This window comes from Equus przewalskii, chromosome 4, assembly GCF_037783145.1.
Source record: "Equus przewalskii isolate Varuska chromosome 4, EquPr2, whole genome shotgun sequence".
Classification (NCBI taxonomy): Eukaryota; Metazoa; Chordata; class Mammalia; order Perissodactyla; family Equidae; genus Equus; species Equus przewalskii.
Genome location: NC_091834.1, coordinates 70,570,934 through 70,597,339, shown reverse-complemented (window position 1 = coordinate 70,597,339; position 26,406 = coordinate 70,570,934). Strand labels below are relative to the sequence as shown.

The following is a 26,406-nucleotide window of genomic DNA, read 5'->3' as shown; positions in this document are numbered from 1 at the left end:
AAAGAGCTGGTTGAATGCATGCTGCACCCATGTGCAAGCTCGTTTATCAAATGAGATAAATTGGGGAGAGCACTATGTAAATTGTAAAATACTAGAGAGCTGGAAATTGTTACTGCTACTGCTTCTGCTGCTATTAATTAATTTAGGATGGTGACTGGTAATAATTAATTCATTTGATCAATACGATTAGCTAATTTAGAAGACTTGAATTCTAAAGTGAACTGATGCATTAATAATAAAGTTAACATGAAACCGATACACAAGTAAATGAGATACATGTTCCATAGGCACACCCCCAAAATGGATGTGACCAGCGCTACTTTTTTCTTCTCTAACAGAATTATAATATTTATACATATATACACAGGTATACACAGATGTGTGTGGGTGTGGGTGTGTGTATGTGTACATATGGCAGCCCCCGAGATTACGATTGTAAAGAAATAGTAAAAGTTTAGGTACAAGCTAGGCATTTTGCATGTCAAACAAAACTCTGGTCAATGAATGTTATAAACACTTAACACGAGATCAAACAAACCTCTGTGAAATAATAACCCTTCTCTCACTTTTCTGCACGTTAGAGAGTATCATCTTGAAGCAAATATATCTCACAATCTCCTGCTTCACAGAATCCTCTGAGCTTCTTTTTCTAACCCCTACCTTTTACCTTCCCTGTTGTTCACTAACCCCCCTTCTTTAATTCCCTCTGGTCTGCTGTGCTCTTGTAGGACAAATCAAAAGTTCCGTTTTCTCTGCCTCATTCTCTTCATAGGATTTTCTCCCTGTCAGGGATAATCTGTGTCAATCAAATCCTTATACAACCCCTTCTTTCACATAATTTTTTTAGAACAATGTCGCAGTGGTAGTTTTGCTGGAATACGTAGTTTTCTTGCTCGTTTTGAGCACATCACATACACAAGGTTCTTTGAGGGTTTATTTCACATTCCAAAGGGTTTGAAATGAAAAACTTATTTTCCTACTTCTCAACTGAAGCCTTAAAAGCCTGGCATTATCCTTGACTCGTGCCTCTCTTTCATTTCTGAGCCTGGAGAAGGTCTGGGTTTCTATCTCTCGGGCCTGATTTCCCTTTTCATGGCATCATATAATGGATTTTTAAAAGATAATCACCAGAGTACTAAATTAATTAGTAGAAGCCTATAGACCCAAATTTGTGAACGATGTAATAATAATATAAATGTTGGTTTGGATTTTGAACAATGTGAATGTTGGTATGGAGCAAAGAGTAAACGGCTGGGTCATCTGGCAACAGCTGGTAAGAACCACAACACGGGGCCGGCCCCGTGTCTGAGTGGTTAAGTTCATGTGCTCCGCTTCAGCAGCCCAGGGTTTTGCTGGTTCAGATCCTGGGTGCGGACCTAGCGCCACTCATCAGGCCCTGCTGAGGCAGTGTCCCACATAGCACAACGAGAAGGACCTACAACTAAAATATACAACTACTCACTGGGGGGCTTTTTTGGGGAGAAAAAGCAGCAAAATAAATAAATAAATAAATAAATAAAGATTGGCAACAGATGTTAGCTTAGGTGCCAATCTTTAAAAAAAAAAAAAAAAAAGAACCACAATACCCAGTTAGCCTCATAAAAACGGAGGCTCTTTTCCCATGAACCATGAACTTGTTTGGATTGGCAATATCTCTTTGGCCAGCCAGGGACACTGCTCTCTCTGCTGGGACCTGATGACTGAAGAGGTCACCTTCTCTGACTGAAGGAAGCATCACCCAAGGGCCTCGAGGACCTGCAGGATCCTGAGACCTTACTCTCTGTTAGAACGGACCAAGTACCACCCCGCTAGAGAGATTGCAGGATGTACCTCCTGCTGGGGAACCTTCCCACCCACGCAGGAAGTAACAAAACCTATATTTTTAATGTGAACATTTATGTTTGTGACTGCTCTTTGTTGTAAGGCACAACCAAAAGGTAAAACATCTGAAGTGACAGCCTCTGTCCACCATCAATATAATCCACAAACCAATCCAAGGCCATGTGATTTTCCTTCAAAATATTCATTTCATTAATCCCCATTACTGGTATCCAGCCTAGGCCTTCGTCTTTTCATGTGCAGGTTATGCAGTTAACACATCTTGGAGGCCTGCCACATAAAGGCACTTTACATATGTTATTATTAATTCTCATAGTAACATTGTAACGCAACAGTAAAGCTTCTACAAATAAGGAATTGAGGAAAGCTATTGTTTTTGTCTGCCTGACACCGTTTTCCTTCTCATAGTCTTCTGGGGTATTGCTCCTTCCATACCTCATTCATCTGGTGCCAATGATAGTGCCCTTATCCCTCCTCCCAGGCATGTTTAGGTCAACCATGGAACCGCAGTGTTGGCCCAGGGGTAAGCTAATGACAATGACACAACAACAACAATAATAGCTTCGTGCTGGCAAATATTCCAAATGTTTTAAATACTTTAAAGCATATAATCCTCACAACAACCCTATGACGTAGGTCCTAGTGTTTTTTGCACGTATCAGATGAGGAGACAGAGGCACAGAGAGGTTAAGGAACTTCCCTAAGGTCCTAAGCTAGTCTTTTCAGAACAACCACTGCAGCTATGGAGAGAGTCCTTTTCTCTTTGGTGAAGAAACGAGGAAGAGGTGAGCACGCACTTACCAGGACCCACACACCTTACTCCATGATGAAATCTGCCCCCCAACCTTCCCCAGAGTGGAAAAGAGAACTCTGGCAGGTTTTAAATCTCCAGTTCCACATCTTGAGTCCCCCCGGTAGACTCATTCGGTGTTTTCCCAAGTTTTGGTTGTTCAGCTTTCCCTCAGCTTTGGGAGTCAATCTAGTAATTGTCTAATAATTTTTTTTAAGTGTCGGGGAGGAAGAACTATTCCTCTACCCTCTGTGTCCTTCTGGCTGGTCTAAGAATTAAACTGATGTGAGACAGAATAACAGGAGAAAATCGAACAAAGTTCAATAACACATACACATGGGAGAAATCCAGGAAAACTGAGTAACTTGCCAAAATGGCTGAAGCCACAACTTTAAATATCATCTTCAGCTAAAGACAAAGGAGGATGTTGGGGGTAGTGATTAGAGGCTTCAAAGGGGAGGAAGGTAATTTACATGGAGATGGAAAAGCAAATGTTTGATAAACAAATGTTTGCTGGGCCATGTACAGACGATGCGACTGGAGAGAGAACTTTGATAAAAATGGGTTTAGCAAGACCCTCGCTGTCTATCATACCCAGAACTATCTATGATGATGGCCTGTCCTGGGGAATTGAGATTCAATCACTTGCCAGCAAAAGATTGCTTACTAACACAAGGAAAAGGAGGCTCAGGGAGACTAAATGGTACAACTGGGGGTACAGCCAGGCTTTTCTGATTCAAACACCCCTGTCCATTCCACCTGGCCACACCTACTCTTCAGCTGACCTGCGCATCACAGAATCTCACCACTGCCGTCCCCTCTACTCACTACTGCATCGTTAGCATTTCATAAACATCGCTTTCATCACTCTTCAATTTCTCTGATAGTTTTCCATATTTCCTGATGCATCAAATCCAAAACCTCTGCCCAGTTTTCAACACCCTCCAAATCATACCTCACTCAAATTTGAAAACTTTCCCACCATCCCCCCCGCCCCCCAGCAAGAACCCAGAAGAACCCATGTCATTTACACTTCTGTGATTTCTTTAATCAAGTCCTTTCAAATGACTAAAGTCAAACTCATCCAAGACCAAGTTCAAGTTTCGCCCATTTCCAGAAATCCCTTCTACTCTAGTCAGTATTAATTTCTTTAACTAAGAGTAAATAGGAGTATATATACTCTTAGTTAAAGAAATTACCTTCCAGAACTACTTTGTCTGGAAGCTAATTTAACAAGGCAAGTGGAACCAGTATATTTATCTTCATATTGATATGCATTTTCTTTCATTTGTTAGCTATTTCATGAAAGTATTGCTAATTGGGAAGTACAAAATAGGAGTTGTAAAAAAGAGAACCAAATCGTAGAACAGATTGCACTTTAAGTAATTGTGAAGCTGATTTCCTTTGATACTTTTGTCTTTCAGTTAAATGGCTCGTTTTGTTTTCCGTTCAGTGACAAACATACCAGAATTCAGATAAAAATCCAACTGAATGGGAAAAAAATAAGGACTACGATTTTTTCCAAATGTACTTTTTAACTGAGACATATTACCTGTCCTGCAGGGAGTTCAAAGCTCTTCCTCTGTAGGAGGTGAGCTGCTCCCCATTGATGGTCCTCAGGGAAGCTGGGCTTGCATCCCTCACAGCCCCAAGCCACTCGCTCTTTAGCTCTCTTTAGTGGAGGAATACTGCAACCCAGTTAAGTGGGAAATCACAAAGCCTACCGATGCCAGGATGAACAGCCATCATTGTTCTTAAAAATGCTATTCATATATCCCTTCTTCTGAAACTCGGAATATATGCTGTAGTTTTTTGTTTAAGTAAAAGTGCTTGAGCCCTTGACTTGGAGCCATCTATATCTGACTTAAGATCCTCCACTCTTCCTCCATAACACTCCTATAGTCTTGTTGGTGTGTTCTCTAATTCCCACAGTGTCCAAAAGTAATTTTTAAAAGGCAAATCAATACAACATTTGGAAGACAATATAGGATATATTCTCATGCCTTCAGGTTGAGACACTGACTTCCTCAACAGAACATAAAAAGTGCTAACAATAAAGGGAAATAATGACAAATTTGACTTGAAATTGAAAACAGATGTTCATCAAAAGACACAGTTAAGACAGTAAAACAGGCAAGCCATGGACGGGAGGAGATATTCGTACAGATGTAACTCAAATGAATATGAAAGAGGCAAACAACACATTTTAAAAAAATGAACAAGAACCTTGAACCAGCACTGTACAAAAGGAACTTCAGATAACAGACTTGCAAAAAGTGACCAATTTTATTAGTAATCAAGGAAGTGCAAATAAAAAATGCACGAGGGGGCTGGCCCCGTGGCTAAGTGATTAACTTCGCACACTCCACTTTGGCAGCCCAGGGTTCCCCCAGTTCGAATCCTGGGTGTGGACATGGCACTGCTCATCAAGCCTTGCTGAGGCGGCGTCCCACATGCCACAGTTAGAAAGACCCACAACTAAAAATATACAACTATGTGCCGGGGGGCTTTGGGGAGAAAAAGGAAAAATAAAACCTTTAAAAAAAAATGCAATGAGACGCCATTAATCACCTACCAAAATAGTTAAAATTCAAGACTCAATAACACGTGTTTGTAGAACTAGAACTCTCATACATCACTTGTGGAGACGTGAATTGTTACCATCATCGTGAGAAATTTTGGGGCATCGTCTACAACAGTTGTGAATATTCATCCTGTGACACAGCAATTCACTCCTAAATATATAATTCAGTAGAAATATGTGCACAAAAGTGTTCATAGAAGCATTGTTATAATAGCCAAAACCTGGCTATACATGGACAAATTTATGATATATTGTATAATGGAATACTCTACAAAAATTAAAATAAATAGCTACTCTTGACAACACAGAAGAATTTCAAAAATACAGTGTGGCCCTAGCCCTGTGGCTGAGTGGCTAAGTCTGTGCGCTCTGCTTTGGCAGCCCAGAGTTTGCCAGTTTGGATCTTGGGTGCTGACCCATGCACTGCTCATCAAAGCCATGCTGTGGCAGCATCCCACATAGAAGAACTAGGATGACCCGCAACTAGGATATAGATCTATATACTGGGGCTTTGGGGAGAAAAAAAAATACAGTGTGATGCAAAAGAAGCCAGAGAGAGAGAGCAAGCAAACTGTGTGATTATATTTATATAAAGTTTGAAAACAAGCAAACCTAAACCATAAAGATAAGAATAGCAGTTGCCTTTAGAAGAGAGAATTCATTGAGATGTACAGTTATGATCTGTGCATTTTTTAGTGTTAAACTTCAGTTTAAAATATATTAAAAATGATTGGCACTGGCAATTAGAAAAAATCATTGGATGTCTCAGGACATTTTCAATAGAGTAATTTGGCTAACAGGCAGATTTAAAGATTTTTTTAAAAACTTGAAAGCAAGAAAGAAATGGAAGCAGCTGATATATAAATGTTGAATAAATTGAAGCAACCAGTAACAGCTCACCCAGATATAAGCAATGCTAAGCATATCTGTTTATGTGCAGATTAAATTTGCTCATTACTCAGTCTTTAATTTTGCTTTAGTGCAAACCTTCACAAAGTTATTCTGGCTCCTGTCGTTTAAATTAACCCATAGTAACCATGAAATAATAATGAACACCCGGGGCCGGCTCCGTGGCCGAGTGGTTAGGTTTGCACACTCCGCTGCGGCGGCCCAGGGTTCGGATCCTGGGCGCGGACATGGCACTGCTCGTCAGGCCACATTGAGGCGACGTCCCACATCCCACAGCTAGAAGGACCGGCAACTAAGATATACAACTGTGTACAGGGTTAGTTTGGGGAGATAAAGCAGAAAACAAAAAAGAAAAGATTGTCAACATTCGTTAGCCCAGGTGCCAATCCTTAAAAAAAAAAAAAAGGAAGATTGGCAACAGTTGTTAGCCCAGGTGCCAATCTTTAAAAAGAAAAGAATGAACATCTGTAACCCTGTCTACAGAAATGAGAAACATTTTCAGCTTTGAGATATAAATGGCCAGTCTTGGAGGAAAAATAGTTTTGATTTTGAATTAATATTATATCTGGCTTAAAAATTTGTTTATAAGATAATGAATATTGAAAAACAAGTTTTAATTGTCAATACAGTTCATCTCAAGTTCCAGTAGCCGTATGGCTTCTGCGTTCCTGTTCTGTTTTTCATATTCTGGGTGAGATTGCTCAGCAATACCTATTGTAATTAAAAACTTAGCATAAATATAGGAAATACAGTCCATTACAAAACTTAATGCAGAGGCAAATGGGACAAAATAAATTTTCATTACAGAAAGTAATTAATAAGAATTTTGCTGTCTGAGTTCCTAAGTCTGATTTCCTCATTAGAATTAGTTATTCAGTTTTCCAGTTTGGAACTTACTTAATTTCTTTTTATATAATACAAAGAGCGATTACCATTTAATTAAAACTATTTCATTAAATAGCTGACCTTTTACTTCATAAGACTGGGTGCCAAGTTTGATTCAAATTCCAAGGTAAAAGCACTCAGCTCAAGGCAGAGAGGCGTTTGTGAGTCTCAGGCTCAGGGAGCTGGCTGAGTCTACACCAGCTTTCTGTGCATTAAGGTTCTCTACCAGTCACTGCCTCAGACTCTGCACATCTTTAGGAATGCTGCCTCTCAGGAGGGATTACTTCAGCTTGAAGTCACAATTTGATCGAGAGTATTAAATCCCATAGTCACAAAGCTACCCAAGAAATATTTTGAAATATTGATTAATTTTTTTTTCTTTCTTCTCCCCAAAGCCCCCCAGTACACAGCTGTATATTCTAGTTGTAGGTCCTTCTAGTTCTGCTATGTGGGACGCCGCCTCAGCATGGCTTGATGAGTGGTGCTAGGTTGCACCCAGGATGTGAACCAGCGAAACCCTGGGTTGCCAAAGTAGAGTGCACAAACTTAACCACTCGGCCATGGGGCCGGCCCCCTGATTAAGTTTTGAGTTCTATAAAATCATAATTTACAAAGATATTCTCCAAATGAAAGTCAAGGTTAAATGCATTTTGAAAATTTACCAAAAATGTAAACTTAATAGATAACATAAACTTTTTTTATTGCTATAAGGTTAAGATTACTGGATCAAAGGGCATGACCGTTTTCCTAACAATTAATACTCATTGCCAGGTTACCTTCCCAGATCAGGGGTAACAGGTTTTTTCTGTATGCTAGATTCTGTTTTATTTGGATTTTTTTTTTGTCCTTTAAATTACATTTCTAATGTTAATATGAGGGCATTGCCACAATACAGTAACATATTCATCTCTCAAATACATGAAGCCAAATGTCTCCAGAGTGCTCTGATGAGACCGCTACCAAGATCCTGAGAGGGCCTGATTCCCATTCCTTCTGAAATTGGGTGAGCAGATTCTTCTAATAAATTCATTTTTTTATTGGTCTGTTGCTGGCATCCAATAAACTCTAACTGATATAGCTCCCCACATGTGGAGCACTTCCAGATATAATAATTACCTGCCTGTCTCGCTGGACCTGAAGCCACAAAGCAGTAAGGGTGAATGAAGATAAGACCCAAGACAGAGAAGTATGAGCAAGTACATATTTGGCTATGGGATTCTATTTCTTTGATAACTTTACTAAGTATGGATGAATGAACTTGTTGAGTGATGTCCTCAAAGAAACTGATCTAGACATATAAAGACTGAGAGGAAGTAAAATAAAAATTTATTTTAAAAAGTCACTAAGGTTTTAGATCGTCTGAATGTGAAAGAGATTGGGGAACTCCTTAAGAATCAAAAGTAATTTAAAGATGAAAAAAATAGTGTATTATAGGGTAGGCACTAAAAGAATGTAATTTGTCAACCCAAAAAGAGTAAAATTTCAGGCTAAGCCAGGCAAATAGTAGAGTAGAAATTTTCATTAGAGAAATAATTAAACAAATTTTTATGTTCTTTTAGTAGTGTTAACCATTTGGTCTTCCATTTGGGAATTTATTAAAAATAAAATTTTTAATTTTATTTACTTTTATATACTCAAAGAATATCATCATTTATTTGAAAATAAAAATTTGTTTGGCTGTGTATGGATGATATTAAAAAGTAAAAAACAGAGTCTGGCCCTGTGGCCTAGTGGTTAAGCTGAGTGTGTTCCACTTCAGTGACCTACATCACTCGTTGGCAGCCATGTTGTGGTGGTGACCCACAAACAAAATAGCGGAAGATTGGCACAGACGTTAGGTCAGGGTGAACCTTCCTCAGCAAAACAAAAAAAGGTAAAAATAAGGTTAGACTATTTAAGAATGCTAAACTCACAAAGAATCTATAAACTTTTGGGTATGTCACCTCACCCTAACTTCCTTTCTCTATACCAGCCCTTTGCTTAAAGCCTTTCAGTGACCTCCCACTCTCTTTGTAATAAAACCCCCAATTCCACAAGATCCCAGTATGATCTGGCCCCTGTCTGCCTCTCCAGGGTCATATCACACCATGCCCTGACCAGCCCTCTGCATTCTGACCACACTATCTTCTTTTAGTTTCTCAAATCATCCTGCTCCCTCTAAGCACAGTGCCTTTGCATTTGCTCTCCCCTCTCCCAAGAACATTCTTCCTCTACCCGACAATCTCTCTTTGCCAAATTAATTCAGCACAAATATCATTCCTCTCGGAAGGCTTGCCTGCCCCAGCAACCAGATTGGATTCTTTTGTTCCTCACTCTCATAGCACTGTGCTCACTTAGGCTGTAAGTGCACATTTATTTATGTAATTATTTGATTTAAGGTCTCTTCTACTAGACTGTAAGCTACATGAGGGCAGGGACTGCATCTGGTTTTACTTGCCATGTTATTCCTTGCAACTAAAGTAGTGCCTGGCACATCCTAAGCATGCAATAATTACTTGATAAATTGAGGTAGGAACCAATTCCCTTGGTACCAATGTCGGATGCAGAATCCTGTGCTGGGGACCAGAGGTTTGAGCTAGTTATACTTGCACATTTTTCCTGATGTGGGACTGAAAGAAATCTGTGTAGGGCAGCCTTATGCAAGTTTGCATTTCTGCAAAGATCTACAGGACCTCATCAAGGTGTAGGTAGCATTCCAGGCACCTTTCTCTCCTCACAGGATTTAAGTAGACCCAGAACCTTTGTCCTGGTAACCTGTAGATTACCTCGGATTTATGCCCCTCCTCTCTCAGAGAAAGCACTGAGGGGCTGCCACATACGAACAGGACATGCTTTCAATCTCTCTCTAGTGGTACTAGAAGAAGGCAGGTGAAGAGAAGGTAATGCTTTTACATGTCTGTTTTCTAATTCCCTTAGATTCCAGACCATACATCTAAAAAGCAGGGTGCAGAGCCTGCTTCCAAGCAGGCTACTGAGAACAAAGAAGACCTCTAGTTTAAAGATGAACCAGTACTTTGTTGCTCATGGAATGTGGGATTAGCAGCTTGCTGGAAAATGGAATGGAATGGAAATAAAATAGGAAAAGGCTTTTCTAAAAAACAATAAAGCAGTATTTTAATTTTCTATTGCAAAAATCTTGACAAAACATTGGAAACAAAATCTTGAAAAGATATTGGGCTAAAACAAACGTGGCAAGTTTTCCTGGTTTAGTAAATGAAATATCATAATTAACTTTCGTCCGAGGAACGGCTATTTAGGTAAAACGCATTTTGACAATTCCAGACTGTACCGTTTATGCCTATACTTTAACAAGGATAGCTAGCAATTTCCATACAGCATTCATTTTCAAAGAACAAGGGGAAAATAAACTAGTAGCTAAAAGCAGAAGAGACAGCTGTTGAATTCAATGAGAGTTTTGCATTTGAATAGTTGATGTGAATCTCTGACTTTAAGTGCATACTAAGCGGATGTTAAAAGATTCCTAACCACACAATAGATACTTAGGTTGCCAAATATTTATGCTTTTTCTCTTTGAAGCCCAAAAATTTTATGCAAAATTTTCATTTGAATTTCAGGCAAAATTTCAAAAGTATTTTGCTTTTTAAAAACAATCACCAATCTGTTCCTCCAATCTGTAGGGGAATAAAATGCAAAGACTTCCCTGAACTCTCGTCTCTATCATCAATAATCACTGAATCCTGCAGGACATATCTAGAGTCACGCGTCACTTGACAACAGGGGTACATTCTGAGAAATGAGTCGTTTGGTGATTACGTTCTTGTGTGAATATCTTATATGTACTTACACAAACCTAGATGGTATAGCCTACTACACGCCTGGGCTATATGGTACTAATCTTATGGGACCACGTCAGATATGTGGTCCATCGATCATCAAAATGTCATGTGGTGCGCGACTATATTTGAAATTTTTTCACCGAATTCAACAAACCAGGTTGCAGATGTATATAATTTGTATTTACTTCCTTCTCTCACTAGACTATAAGCCCTCGGAGGGCAGGGATTATGTTCGTCATGATTGTATCTTGGTACTCAAGGCCGGGCACACAGCAGGCAGATAGTGTGCCTCCTTGTTTAGTTAATGCACACATAATTGTTCATGCTCAGAAAAAATATTACATGATTGGGGAAAAACCCTTCCTATATCTTCTGGAGAGGAACTGTATATAAATATAAATATTTAATATTTAGCATGTAGTATTTGAGACAGACCAATTGCCTAAAATGGACTTCATTCCTTGCAATTCTCAGTGCTTGGCTGAGGTTTGAGGGTGCCCAGAGGCAGGTTTCTGCGGGGAGCTGGATGGGCGGGAGAGACCATGGATTGGAAAGAAGGACCGTTCACCTGGATGAGGAGCTGTCGGTTGTAAAGGAAACATCCATACCCCGAGGCTTTCAGTCTAGTAGGTCTACACCACTCAACTGAATCGAGCTTCCAGAGACTTGTAGGACACTTGATACAACCTGCCACATGCTTTATGCCCCTAAAAGTGTTGTGAAAGAGTCGTTCATTATTCAGAAATAGTCTGGTACTAGGTAGAGAGTGGATTATAAAACAAGGTCCCTGCCCTTGGGTACTGGGGAAAGAGTGGATTATAAAACAAAATCACTGCTCTTGGGGACCTCGTGTCCTGGTGAGCGGTAGTTTAGTGCAGACTTGAAGAAGCCCATCCCCCAAGCCAGATGAAAAAACAACAAAAATAGCAAATAACAAATAATCAGCACCGCCAATAGGAAGGGGTCCAAAACAAACTTTACATTTTGAGAAATATTATCTAAAACCAGAACAATTTGGAACAAAGGGAAAAGAATGCCAGGAATCAACATGCTATATACTCTCTTGGGAAATCAGTGTAGTGAGGCTGAAGAAGGCAGAGAAAATTCTGAAAAAAATATTATGCTATGTATTAGTTTGATATGTGGAATTGAAAAAAAGATGAAGTCTCTTATGCTAGGCACTAAAATGGAGCTGGGCAGACATGAAGAGGAGAGGAACAAATTCCTCCTTGAAGATGAACTCTTAAACTCATTAAACACCTGAAATGCATCTGCAAGTCTTCTCAAGGAAGGTAAGATGACCGGGACAGAGACTCCATTCCTGTCACAGTCATCTTCCACATTCCTAAGTTTAATGGCTTGTTTCAACTGACCCTCACCCTGATGATTACCTTGGGCCTGGAATTTGTTAAAAGACGTTCATTCTCTCTTTTTTTTCTTTGCTTTTGTTAGCCATGACTATTAACCTTCCTTTTCCCTTCAACGGCCGGAACACAGTTCAAGTGCTACTTGAATCTGTGCTTCCCAGGCTGCAGTCCTCACAAACACCGAATAAACTCTTTTGTTTTAAGTCTATCAGAGTCTACTTCATAATTATTCGTCAGATATGATGGCAAGTCAACTTGTTTATGACAAAAATGAAATTGTTTTTAAGAGTGAGGTTGTTTTGATCTGAGAATGAAGTTGTTTTTATAAGTAAAGTTGTTTTCATATAAAGAAGCTGCCTTGGGATATTGTCATTGGCCATCTGTGGCTGTCAATAAGCACTCAGTAGCTCAGCTGCTGAGGGGTCTTATGGGTAAGAACATATGAAGAAACAACCACAAGAAGGAGACTTTTAGACAATGAATACTGAAACTTTGTGAGGAATATTCGATCGTGTGCTGTCTGGACAAGGCTACCCTTTGCTATCGAAGTAGCTCTTTGAAGACTTTTGGGGCATTAGCTCCTGCTGTGGTAAAGGTGACTTTTACCAGCAGTGGTGGAAGCTGTGTAGTGGCCCAATGAAGAAGATCAGCCTGCGCATCAACGCCAGCACCCTCCTTCCTTAGCAACATGCTCGACAGCAAGGGACTTATTTTGCACTAGCAGCAGGACGTCAGCTCTCAGTTGGCAAAGCCGTCTCTCCCCAGAACCAACTCCTAGAAAAGGTACACCTCAACTAAATTTGGACTTCATTCCTTTCATCTCCCCTTGCCTGGAACTATAGTGTGATTAATCTATCATTGGTTTGGCATACATTATTTCTTTATTGGCTTACTAAGAGACATTACCCTGTATGCTATTGGCTTGTGAAACTATTATAATTCCCACAGTGAACCTGTGTTAAATAAACTATCAGCAGGGGCCAGCCTGGTGGTGTAGTAGTTAAGTTAGAGGGCTCTGCTTCAGCGGCCCAGGATGTACTGGTTCGGATCCCCAGAACAGACGCACACACCAGTCATCAAGCCATGATGTGGAGGCGTCCCACATACAACATAGAGGAAGAGTGGCACATATGTTAGCGCAGGGATAATCTTCCTCCAGCAAAAAGAGGAAGATTGGCAATGGATGTTAGCTCAAGGCCAAATCCTCCTAGCCAAAAAAACAACATATCGACAAAGACAGTCTCAGTTTCTGAGAGTAATTTTCACTGCTCAAAACAAAAGAAACTCTTAACCTTACTTTGAGGGGAGAGCCTGGGCATGTGGCACTCTAAGAGAGAAAAAAGAACACCCCAAGAGGAACCTTCTTCCTTACGATCAGTGGACAGAGACTCACCTGGTGCTAAAGAATCACACAGATTCTGCTCTTTAAAAATTTCTACCAGCAGAAAAAAGGCAAAACGGGTAAAAAGAAAAATGTTTTAAGTGTAATGACCTTGACAACACACATAAGCTTGACCAGAAGGAGGGAGAATAATAGGAGAAACCAAAGCTGGAGGCCAGTGCATCAGATCAGAATGAGAGCCCTTCCAGGGAAAGTATAGACCCCAAGTCAGGGAGTGGCCTTTGCATGAGTTTGGAATGTGTTTTAGGTTAAAAGAACACAGACCTGATATGGCTCCCCAGGCCTGAGTCTCCTTCCTATCCCAGGTTCTCAGGTCTTGGTATCGATGCATGTTTATACCAACAGATTGAAAAAAATTAATTAAGCCTATTTTGCTATAACAAAAATTTTTTTTAAGTAGCTTAAATTCTCATCTGTTAGAGTACTTATTTGTCGTAGAAATCAGCCATTTTAGGACTCTTGAAGACTGTAACATCCAAGAAACAATTATTAGTCAGGCGTATTTTACTAACTTATCAAAGAGAAAAGATGACATCTCAACCGTATTGGTGTATGTTGCTAACGCTTCATTAATGATGCTTAAATGCAATGATCACTGAGTGAACAAAAATGTGAGAAATTTTCATCTCAAAAGTCATTATTGTTTTAAGTCATCTGGTTGTTTATGGCGACTATTTGTAAACCTATTATTGTACAAAGTCTATTTCTATGGTGCAAAAAGCTGTTTCACACAATTACAAGCAATCTAACAAATGAATCTGAATAGTTTGATGGTATTGTAAACATCCAGTGATTAGTCCTTTTATCAGGCTCATTCCTTCATTGCAGTAAGAAACATAACTGTTCAGAAATACAGACGGAGAGAGGAAACTTTTTAGACCTACAATCACTATCTCCTTCAGAAAACAACAGGTTGGGTTTTTCTACTTATGACTCAATAAAACCAGAATAAGCTGCTTTATTTACTTAATTGGAACCAGGATTCCAGCAGCCAGGTTTTATGATTGGATGGTTTTAATAACTCTCCATTCCACTGCATTGTCAGAGGGTATTCATTTAATTCCATTACTTTTGTGTGCATGAAACCTACACAAGGGAACATTTTCTCTTGTTTTTACACATTTCACTCTTCTGGATGTTGAGAACATTGTTGCTGGTTTTCTATAACCCTCAGTTCTGGCAATTATTAAATCCCAAAGTTAAGGTCGAATCTGAAGCCCCAAGTATTCACTAATTCAAATTAGAGTGTTTTGTGTTCAGGTGGCATCTTATTCTTTAAATTATTATTATTATTAGTGTGTGCATGTGTGTGTGTAAATAGAGCATCCTTTTATATAACTCATCTGAAAATTGGGAGGTTGCTTGGATTTTGAAGATAAGGTTCAAATACTATGAAGTCATAGAAAAGAAGACATCAATGTGTTTGTATTACTATGGAAAGATCTTCAAGACATACTGTTATAAGTAGGTTGCAAACTCATACTATGGTGTCTTCCTATTTGCATTGGAGTATCTTTTTTTTTTAAATTTTCTTCTTCTTCCCAAAGCCCCCCAGTACATAGTTGTATATTCTAGCTGTGTTTCCTTCTAGCTCTGCTATGTGGGACGCCTCCTCAGCATGCCCTGATGAGCAGTGCTAGATCTGCGCCCAGGATCCAAACCAGCAAAACCCTGGGCCACCAAAGTGGAGCATGCAAACTTAACCACTCAGCTATGGACCAGTCCCTGGGTTGGAGTATCTTTAAAGAATATGAATTCTCTTGTATAAACTACCTGCTTATACCTCCTGGAAGTATATACCCAAAACTGCTACTGGCAAGAGGACTGAAAATCAGCAGTAGGAAGAGGATTTACCTCTCATTACATCTCCTTGGCACCCAATCTCTCAGTTTCTTCCTACCTCTCTCTCTCTGCCCCTTGTCAGTTTCCTTTGCTTGTTCCTCTTACTCTGCTCAAGTTCTAAATTTTGGTAAGCCCCAGGACCTATCTTAAGCTCCCTTTTCTTCTCCACTCTCCATTAACAACCTCATTCAGGACCATGGCTTTCAATAGCCTCAAATGCTGATGAAGTCTTAAGTCAAAATTCTTATTCCTTCTGTCTTCCAGTAAATCTTGAATCAGAGAGCAAATTGGCCACTTACTATCACCACAGGGTTGACTAATGGCATGTCAAACTTAATTTGACTAAAAAAAACCCCTGAATTTTTGTTTTTATCTGAGTCCTTTTCAGCTAAATAAATTAAACCACTATTCCCTCAGTTACTTAAGTCAAAATCCAGGAATTATCCTGATTCCTCTTTTTTCGTCATCCCAATATTCAATTTATCAAGAAGTCCCTCCAGCTTTATCTCTAAAACACCCCTCATCCATCCATTTTCCTCTCTCTCTTCAATTACAGTCCATAGCTAAGCAACCAGCGCATCTCACTTGAACTTCTTTTTATAGGACTCCTTGCTTTTGCTCTTGTTTCCCTACAACTCTTTTCCCCCATGGTACCCAGAATGATCAACTTCTTTCCCTTCTTTGCTTAAAATACTCACATGGCTTCACATTGCTCCTAGAACAAATCCATACTTTTTAAACTGGCCAGAAAGTCCTACACCCCAGCCCCTGTCTGCCTCTGTGACCTCATCTCAGGTTGCTCCACCCCTTTTCCACTAAGTTCCATCCACACTGGCTTTCTTTTTGTTCCTCAAGTAGACCAATATGCACCCACCCTTGAACCTTTCCACTAGCTATTCCTTCTACCAAAATTCTTCTTCCCCTTAATCTTTGAAGGGCTTATTTTTTCTTGTCATTCAAACTTATAACAGAGACTGATACTCAGAAGTGGAGTGCTGCCATAACAGAAATGTGGTATTGGCTTAGCAGTGTGATCCCAGGAATAAAGGATACAGACTTTGCAAGCTAAAAATCTGGTAACTCTCGTTATGCCACAGCAAAACTTTTAGTAGCAGTGTCTCCTGTGATCATTTGGAAGGCAAATCATATGCCTATCGTGCCTACAGCTCTAGGGGAAGCAGCTGAAAAAAGCCAGAATGTCACTATGCACCTGCAGCTCCTTGCTACTTTTTGGCAAGTTATTACAAGAAAGAGATGAGATCAGACAAGACTCGGCCACTTTGTAAGATGTAAAAGGATACCGTATCCAGAAATCTGGGGTTTGACAAGGTTGAAAAAACTTAACTGTGTATGCAGTCCTAAACGACAGAAGATAAGACTCTTTTTACTCATAGCCTTTTTCAAAAACCTCACATGAATCCAAACAGGGGAATAAAGCAGCGATTCTCAACTGGGGTAATTTTGCCCCCGGGGACCACTTGGCAATGTCTAGAGACACTTTTGGTTCCTGCAACTGAGAGAGAGTATGCTACTGGCATCTACTGGGTAAAGGCCAGGGATGCTGCTAAATATCCTTCAATGCACAGGACAGCTCCGCACAATAAAGACTTAACTGAGATCTGAAACCATAAAACACCTAGAAGAAAACTTAGGGAAAAAGCTCTTTGACATTGGTTTTGCCAATAATTTCATAAATATGATACCCAAAGCACAAGAAACAAAGCAAAATAAACAAGTTGGACTATGTCGAACTAAAAAATTTCTGCACAGCCAAAGAAATACTCAACAAGACAAAAAGGCAACCTACAGAATGGGAGAAAATATTTGCAAACCGTATATCTGGTAAGGCGTTAATATCCAAAATATATAAGGAACTTATACAACTTAACAACAATAAATACCCAAACAATCCAATTTAAAAAGATGGGTGAAGAACCTGAATTTTTTCAAAGAAGACAGTATTCAAGCAGCAAACTGGTACATGAAAAAATACTCAGCATCACTAATCATCAGGGAAATGCATATCAAAACCACAATGAGGTATCACCTCACACCTGTTAGAATGGCTATCATCAAAAAGACAAGAGATAACAAGTATTGCTGAGGATGTGGAGAAAAAGGAACCCTTGTGCATTGTTGGTGGCAATGTCAATTGGTGCAGCCACTATGGAAAACAGTATGGATGTTCCAGAAAAGAGCTTTGAGTGTGATTACTGGCAATAGATCTGACTGAAACAGAAGGACTAGAAGTCTAAGCTTTCTAAGTTTTTTCAGTTGAGCTCAAAAGCATTCCAGAAGATTACAGACAGTCCTGTACTTATGATGATCCAACGATGTTTTTTCCAACTTTATGATGGTGTGAAAGCAATATGCATTCAGTAGAAACTGTAGTTTGAATTTTGATCTTTTCCTGTGCTAGGGAGATGCAGTACGGTACTGTCTCGGGATGCTGGGCAGTGGCAGTGAGCCGCAGCTCCCAGTCAGCCACGCAACCACGAAGGTAAATAATCGACACACTTACAACCATTCTGTACCCACACAACCACTGTTTTTCACGTTCAGTACAGTATTGAATAAATTACATGAGATGAAGTCAACACTTTAAAATAGGCTTTTTGTTAGATGACTGCCCAACTGTAGGCTAATCTAAGTGTTCTAAGCATGTTTAAGGGAGGCTATGAGGTTCAGTAGGTTAAGTGTGGTGAACGCATTTTCGACTTACAATACTTTCAACTTATGACAGGTTTATTGGACATAACCCCATCATAAGCCAAAGAGGATCCATACTTCAGATTGGTCAAGGGATTGCTTCTTCCATAATACCAGAAGGTAGCTTCAGATTCTGCAAAGTGGGCTTGTGGCAAAAGTAGGACTATTTTCAGCTTATCTCATGCTTAATTAATGAATGGATGCCATCAATGTGACACTGACATAACAGGTATAGAAATAAATGTTTCTTTTAGACGTTTCTTTGAAAAATATTTAAAATATGCAAAGATTTAAATATCTTTCTTCAGAGGTCATTAAAATTCAAAAAGTGTATGTCAATGTATATTACTCTAAGAGCTTATGGGATCTGCCTTTACATCACTCATGGACACAAGGTCTTCTTATTTTGTTTTATAATTCGTTCTTGGTTAGGCTAACGCTATCATGATGCAATGATTTCTAAATTTCTTGCCCCAAATTTATAATTATTAATTTAGAGCTTTTCACATTGCATTTCTTATGAGAGTTAAAACTTTAGGTAAAAGAAGGAATACATATCAATTTAAGATTTATGATGTCAAAAACTTTTTGGAAATTACATTTACTTTTTCACAATCTTTATTCTCATCTAACTTCTTCTTTTCATCTATAACAGAGTTAGTGATGGACCCTCTTGATATTAAGGTACAAATGTGAGAAGGATTTAGCCTGACGCCATAGTTCAGAACATAAATGGCTCTTTTGGTTTCTTTGCGTGAATTCCACATGAGAGCTCTAACATGGTACACTGCCTGGAAAAAATAAAAGTGATGAAAAAAGCGGTTAATCTTTAGGTTTAAAAAAAAAAGGGGGATCAAAACAAGCAAAGAAGAGGGCCAGCCCCATGGCCACGTGGTTAAGTTCGCACGCTCTGCTTCGGCAGCCCAGGGTTTCACCAGTTCAAATCCTGGGCTGAGACATGGCACTGCTTACCGGGCCATGCTGAGGTGGCATCCCACATGCCACAACTAGAAGGACCCACAACTAAAAAATATACAACTATGTACCGGGGGACTTTGGGGAGAAAAATGAAAAATAAAATTTAAAAAAATTAGGAAAAAAAAAACAAACAAAGAAGACGTAGAGCAAGCTAGTGCAGCAGAGTTGGAAGAGCCCCAGCCCAGGAGTTCAGAGATCAGGATTTTTGTCCCACGAGTTCTGTTAATTGACAAGGTTGTACTAATTGTGGTTAAACTTAGATCATGTGAATGGTGTCCCCCAGTGCGGGTGTCATTTACAATCTGATGTCTCTGGAGCTCGCATAACCTTAACCATTCGGTTGCCTGGATCTCAGATTCCTCATCTGCAAAATAAGAGAATGGAAGAGATACCTTTCAGAGTTCTCAAGCTGTAGACTTACAATCATCTTCTCTGGGGGTTTACATTCATTACCTTAATTAGGTCTGCTTACCGTTTCAGAAAACCACATATACCATTTGGTGAAAAATTGTGCAAAATGTTAATACAATATTTGATCAATCCAGTTCGCTGAAAGTGAAGTTTTTTAAGGCACATTTTATGAAGATGATGTGTAGTAGTAAATCAGCTATAGTGTAATATTATTGATTACAATAATTTTTAATGTAAAGTCTTCCTAAATTTCATTCTTATATCCCAAAGTGCACAATTTTCACTGACTTAAAAACTAATCAAGGAGATATACAGTGGCACAGACATACATAAAAACAGGGAAAAGTATTATATCCAAAAAATAGCAAGCAGAGATGATAAAGGAAAGAAACATGGGAATGGTACACATTATTGGTCATTTATTTTGCTATTAAAATTTTTTAAACCTACTGGGTTCAGAATGTCCAAAGAAATAGCTTTGTTAGCATCCTTTGTTGCTTCTCTCATCTGTCCTAAATCAATGTAGAGAACATTGACAGAAGGATATTTTTCCATAGTCTCTCTTTACAATTATTCACCAAGGATAAACTGGATAATAAATGCATACAATATTCTGATTAATATTCATTTTTATGTTGTGTTCAAGATGGTTGTAATTCACTGAAAAAGTACCAAAGGACATGCTGGAATTCCCGCAGATGTATAAAGTAAGACAAGGTTTTTCAAAATGAAAATGAGCCACTGGAGTAATCTAAAAGCAGTTGATGGTAATAAAGGGCCTACCACTTCAAATGGATCAGGAGAGTTGGACACAGCTTGTGTTGGGGGTGAATATCAGCAGATATGAAAGGCAATATTAGAGAAGAAAGTAGAAGATTAATCTGAGTGAAAAACTGGCCTTAATAATTCTTTACTTCTTTGAATAGTAAACTAATAAAATGTTTGAGAAGGCTTTGACAAAGCTTGATAAGACAAAATATAATTGTTTCCTCCTCAAAACTTAGTATTTTAACTGCTTTTATAGACTGAGGATGAAAGTGGAGATTATCAGGGGTTTTTGCCTCCTATGCTAACGTATTAGTTATCTATTGCTGAGAAACAAATTACACAATACAAAGACCCTGCTGGGGCTGACCCGGTGGCACAGCGGTTAAGTGTACTCATTCCACTTTGGTGGCCCAGGGTTCACCAGTTCGGATCCCAGGTGTGGACATGGCACTGCTTGGCAAGCCATGCTGTGGTAGGCATCCCACATATAAAGTAGAGGAAGATGGGCACAGATCTTAGCTCAGGGCCAGTCTTCCTCAGCAAAAAGAGGAGGATTGGCAGCAGATGTTAGCTCAGCACTAATCTTCCTCAAAAAAAAAAAAAAAAAGAAAAAAGAAAAAAAAAATGACCCTGCCAAGGCTGAGCTCTCATCTGGAGTTGCAACTAGGGAAGTATCCACCACCCCACTCATGTGGTTATTGGAAGCATTCCCTTCCTTGCAGCTAAAGGATTCATGGAGGCTTACTTGTGTAAAAACAGCAAGTGGAGAGAGAGAGAGTCTGCTAGCAAGTCAGAATCTAGTATATCTTAATCGTTAGAGTGACATCCCATCACCTTTGCTATATTCTATTATTTAGAATCAAGTCACAGGTCTTGCAAGAGGAGGTAATTTCCCCAGGAAATTTTCAATCATGAGGGCCACTTTAGAGTCTATTTGACTCAGTCCACCCTCTGGACACCAATGATTCACATCGCTTCCACATGCAAAATGCATTTTCTTCTTCCTAAGATTCCCAAGAGTCTCACTGCATTATTATTTTTTTTTTCTTTTTGAGGAAGATTAGCCCTGAGCTAACATCTGCCACCAATTCTCCTCGTTTTGCTGAGGAAGACTGGCCCTGAGGTAACATCCGTGCCCATCTTCCTCTACTTTATATGTGAGAAGCCTACCACAGCATGGCTTGCCAAGCGGTGCCATGTCCACACCCGGGATCTGAACCAGCGCACCCCAGGCCGCTGTAGGGGAACGTGCAAACTTAACCACTGCATCGCCAGCCAGCCCCTCATTGCATTATAACATAAGCTCAAAGTTCAAACTCTCATCATCTGAATCAGGTCCAGGAGCAGATCAGGCTCCTCAGTGTAATCTGTTAATTACAGCTCCTGAGAAGCATATGTGAACTTGTAAAACTAAAGTTATCTGTCCCAATATATCCAACGTGCAATGGTGGGATAGGTGTAGGAAAACAGCTACAGACATTCCGGTTTATAAAGGTGTAAAATGGAAGGTTAAAAAAAAGTTACCGGTCCATAGTAGTTCAGAAATCAATCCAGCCAGACAAAAAAAGTTGAGAGGTTCTTTATTAAGTTTCAAAGGCTGGAAATAATTCTCCATGGCTCTCAGCACAGTCATCTGGGATCTTTGTTCTGCTTTTTGACTCATCTTTCCTTTTTCATAAATGGTAGCATATGCTACAGCCAAGTAGTTTTTTTTCGAGGAAGATTAGCCCTGAGCTAACATCTGCCAATCCTCCTCTTTTTTCTGAGGAAGACTGGCCCTGAGCTAACATCCATGCCCATTTTCCTCTACTATATATGTGGGATGCCTACCACAGCATGGCTTGCCACACGGTGCCGTGTCCACACCCGGGATCCGAACCAGTGAACCCTGGGCCACCAAAGCGGAATGTGTGCACTTAACCGCTGTGCCACTGGGCCTACCCTGAACAGCCAAGTAGTTTTATCAGCCTACTTCCTGACAGGAGAATGTTGGGAGTCCCACAGTCTCCTTCCATTTTGTACTTTCTCTGTTCCTTTCCACCCAAGCTGGAAGTGTTTCTGCTGAAATAATTTTCTCAAAAATTTTGTGGGTCTCCCATGGATTTCAATGTGGTTCATTCCACCAGATAAAACTCACATCCACAGATCTGTTCAAGATAATCCTTCTTCTATCTTTGGCTCCTGTTGAGATGGTTGGACAACAAACTTAAGTCTCCGAGAGTCCCTTTGGTTTGATTCAGAGGATCTGTAGGGAAAACCCTTAAACTCTTGAAAAGACCCCTTGTGTGACTGAACACTCTGGCCTTTTAATCTTTCTGAAATTTTAACAAAAGTTTGTACAGTCATATCCTCAGCTTTTTCTCTAGATCACATTATCTTAATTTTAGCATCTTTAGTCCTCTGGAGAGGCAGAGAATTTTCAAAATCATCAAGTCCTGATCTCTTTTGTTAAATAGTTCTTTCTGCAATCTCTCTCTTTCTCCTCTTACATTTTTTTATAAGTGCCTTCAACACTTTGGAAATATGTTTAGCTATAGTCCTTCTTTCTACATAGCTGCTAAAAACAATTTTCTACCTTCCTGCTATTACATAACAAGAGACTCCCTTCTTCCATTTTCCAATAACATGCTCCTCACTTCCTTTTGAATCCTCAGACAGGGTCCTTAAAGTCCAGATTTCTACTAACAGCCTATTTTAGCCAATTTAGGCCTTTTCCATCGTGATACTTAAAATGTCTCTAGACTCCACCCATTGCCTGGTTTCAAAGCCACTGCTACATTTTTAGGTGTTTGTTTCAGCAGCATCCCACTTCCAGATACTAAAATCTGTATTTGTTTGCTATTGCTGCACACCAAATCACCACAAACTTAGTGGTTTAAAACAACGCTTTTATTATCTTCCAGTTTCTGTATGTCAGTAATGTGGATATGACTTAGTTGGGTCCTCTGCTTAGAGTCTCTCAAGGCTGTTATCAAGGTGCTGGCCAGGGCTCCATTCTTATGCGGACATTCAATGAGGATGGGATTTACTTCCCTGCTCATGTGGTTATTGGTAGCTATAGAATTCATGGCACCTATTTCTTCAAAACAATCAAGGTAGGAGAGGGAGCGAGTCTGCTGGCAAGATAGACTATTATAGAATGTAATGTAATCATGGGACTGACATCTCCTCACCTGTGCCATATTCTATTGGTTAGAATCAAATCACAGTTTCTGCCCATATTTAAGAGGAAAAGTTTACATGTGAATATGAGGAGGCAGGGATTAGAGGGGCCATCTTGGATTTTTCACTCTTTCCCAAAAGTCGCTAATCCTCTTCTCCTCTACTGCTCCCTCACATCCTATTTTCCCACCAAATGAGAGTATTAGGAATTCCTCAAACATGATATAGCACTTTCACATCTCTGAGCCCTTGTACATTCTGTTCCTTCTGACTGGTATGTCTTTGTTCCACTTCTAGCCATCAGTCCATGCATGTGTTGGTTAAGTTCCTGAATAGTCAGGACTGAAAGTCAGCTCTGCCCTCCACTCAGCTTCCTGTCAAAATATTGGGTTCTACTTTACTTACACGGATTCTCTCTACCTCAGGTTCTTAGCAGAAAATATAATTTGGCCCATCTGTGACAAGAAAGCTATCTATGGGAGGCCATAGGAAAGATAGTACAGGATCTCTGTTTCTCTGATTACACTCAATTTTATTCTTGACTCAATCCATTTCTTTAGTTCTTGGTTTCTGACCTCAAGTGCAGCCCCCACCATGTTTCCAGTTTGGCTCCCTCCTCTCTATCTTTAGAACACTTATCAGAACTCTGCTTCCAGCTCAATCTGGGCCAGCTCTGTGGACACTCCCCATCCTAGCTCCTCGCCTCCCAAAGTTTCTCACCTAGGAAAACCAGAGTCATCTCTTTGGAGCATAGGATTCATTAAATCATTCATTCACTCAACTAATGTATCCTGAGTTCTTACCCTTTGTCAGTTGCTTGGTATCCAGTAATGAACGAGACAGGGTCTCTGTCCTGAGTGACTGACAACCTGGTGAGGGAGGTGGATGTAAGCAGATAATGGCTAAGTGTTTGTAATGTGCTATACAAAAGATATTCTAGCACAGGCATGGAGTCATGCAAAGGCCTCCTGAACTGAGGAAATGAGAGCAACTTACTGTGTCAGAATCAGATATGAAGTGCATAAGGAGATTTAAAAAATAAAACTAGAAGAGTTAAAGGTGGGTGACCAGTTACCACTTGTTAATTTTCAAATTAAAAGAAATTTGGACTTCCACAGGCAGTGAAAAGCCACCAAAGATTTTTTAATATGAAAGTAAAAAATATTTAAATATTGTTTGAGGAGGTTAACTTTGGTAGAGTTTTATCAAAAAGCTAATATAATGGTCCAGGTGTAGAAATAAAGAGGGAATCAACTCAAAAAGCATATTAGGGGCCGGCCCCGTGGCCGAGTGGTTAAGTCCACATGCTCCGCTTCGGTGGTCCAGGGTTTCACCAGTTCGGATCCTGGGTGTGGACATGGCACCGCTCATCAGGTCATGCTGAGGAAGCATCCCACATAGCATGACCAGAGGCGTTCACAACTAGAATATACAACTATGTGCTGGGGGCCTTTGGGGAAGAAGAAGGAAAAAAAAGAAGATTGGCAACAGATGTTAGCTCAAGTGCCAATCTTTAAAAAGAAAAACATTTTAGAGGTTTAGTTGACAGAAGTTGACAGTCTCTCGATGAAGGAGAGAAGCAAGTCTGGAATAACCCTGTTTATCTTAGGTAAATTCCCGAAAGATGGAACCAGGAATCAAAGATGGAACAGAGGAGGGGCTGGCCCTGTGGCAGAGTGGTTAAGTTCACTCCCTCTGCTTCAGCGGCCCAGGGTTTCACTGGTTCAGATCCAGGGCACGGACATGGCACCGCTCGTCAAACCATGCTGAGGCAGCATCCCACATGTCACAACTAGAAGGACCTACAAATAAAAATACGCAACTATGTACCAGGGGGCTTTGGGGAGAAAAAGGAAAAAAATTAAATCTTTAAAAAAAAAAAAAAGGTGGAACAGAGGAAGAGTTGCGGACTTGAGGATAAAGGCTCAGGAATGTGTAATCTTCTACGAAATTGGATATAGCATCAATATTTGAGCTTAAGCTATTTGCACCGTTCTCTGCTCAACACACAGAAGTGGATTGCTCTCTAAGTTAGGTTTTAGGAAATCTAGGAGGTGAAAGATAGAAATAAAGTGATCTTATTCATCGTGGATTTAAATACATCTCTCCTGGCACACATAGCCTGGTTTTCCTAAGTAGTAAAAAAGTCATGACTTCCTTCATAAACAGTAGTTCTGTGTTTGAACCTCTGGGTTGCCGGGCATATGAAAATGCTGTCCCAATGCATTTTTAAGATCCCAGAGCTGTAATCAGGCTGATTGTTTGTGAGTTATGAATGTATAAAAACATTTTAGTATAGGAAGCACTTGACACTTGAAAATAATGGCTTTTTGTTAACTACTGTTTAGCATAGCAAGAGTAAGTTCTCTAGCAGAAACTTAATTCCATAGAGGAAACAGATTTGTTACCTTGAAAATTAATATCAGCCCAATTCAGAGATAAATGATGCGTCTTACCACACACTGCTTGAGCATATGACATTCTCGAAAATATTGGTGCGCAGAAGAAAATTTCATATTTCAGCTGACATTACAGCCATTCTGGAAATAAGTGAAGAATATCATTAATAGACTATGAATTAAAAATTTTATTATTAAAGCAGTATAACAACATTGCAAAATATTTGAAAAATAGAGGGGGAAATATGTAATCCCACCATTTTTAAATTAGTTATAAACTGTTTTATATGTTTCCTTTCAGTCTTCTCTACATAATGGTATACGGTTAGAATAATAGCCTGCGTTCTATTTTATACACCCATTTTTCATTTAAGATTCTATTTAAGGCATTTCTATATTGCTATGTGATGTTCATTATCATTTTTACTGGTTGCACAATCTTCTAACAAGTGGATCCACCCAATTTACGTAGTATGATATTGTTGGATATTTTTTCTTCCAACATTTTTGCTGTTACAGATAACACTGCAATGAACATCTTCCCCAACAAACTTTTTCCCTTAT

General features: G+C 39.6%; 1 long non-coding RNA gene across 1 annotated transcript in view; it reads right to left on the bottom strand.

Moving 5' to 3' along the window:
• Positions 1–16,172, bottom strand: part of LOC139083053 (uncharacterized) — a 43,689-nt gene extending 27,517 nt beyond the window's left edge. The window contains exon 1 of the long non-coding RNA XR_011539550.1: positions 16,114–16,172. This is a non-coding gene — a long non-coding RNA (uncharacterized lncRNA). The remainder of the gene's footprint in view (positions 1–16,113) is intronic.
• Between the last annotated feature and the right edge of the window lie 10,234 nt (positions 16,173–26,406).